The sequence below is a fragment of the Mastomys coucha genome, unplaced genomic scaffold (genome assembly GCF_008632895.1).
Source record: "Mastomys coucha isolate ucsf_1 unplaced genomic scaffold, UCSF_Mcou_1 pScaffold3, whole genome shotgun sequence".
Lineage (NCBI taxonomy): Eukaryota > Metazoa > Chordata > Mammalia > Rodentia > Muridae > Mastomys > Mastomys coucha.
Window position 1 is genome coordinate 3175199 of NW_022196909.1, and position 604 is coordinate 3175802.

Here is a 604-nt window from a genome sequence, read left to right on the forward strand (position 1 = left end):
GTATGAGCAGAGCGTGTTTATGAGGGCACATTTTAAAAGCTGCTTATTAAGCTAGTCTATCGTGGTAACTAAGGCCGTCCCTGTTGGCGCTGGCTTTGATTTCTGGCACAGGGTTCCAAAAGTTTTTCCATTAACCCTTTTTCTGAACAGGGCAGGGCGCCATGCATACAAGGCAGACAGGCTTTCTCCTCAGACCTACAATCTAGCCAAACTCTTTAGTTTGCTTAAGACAGAATTTATGTAGCCTAAGCTGGCTTAGAACTTGTAATACAGCTGAGGATGACTTTGAACTTCTGATCTTCCTGCCTTGACCTCTGCAGTGCTAACAGCACAGCAGTGTGCTAACATGTCTGGCCTTACTTTGTATTTTTTAAGTTAAAAAATGTTTTCTTTTGTTTTTGTTTTTGAGACATGGTCTTCCTGTGCAATTGAAGCTAACCTCATCCTCCAGACTCCCCTGCCTTAGCCTCTGTGTACAGAGGTTACAGGACAGCTGTACTAGTCCCTGCCTTGCCTCTGTACAGAGGTTACAGGGCAGCTGTACTAGTCCCTGCCTTAGCCTCTGTGTACAGAGATTACAGGAAAGCTGTACTAGTCCCTGCCT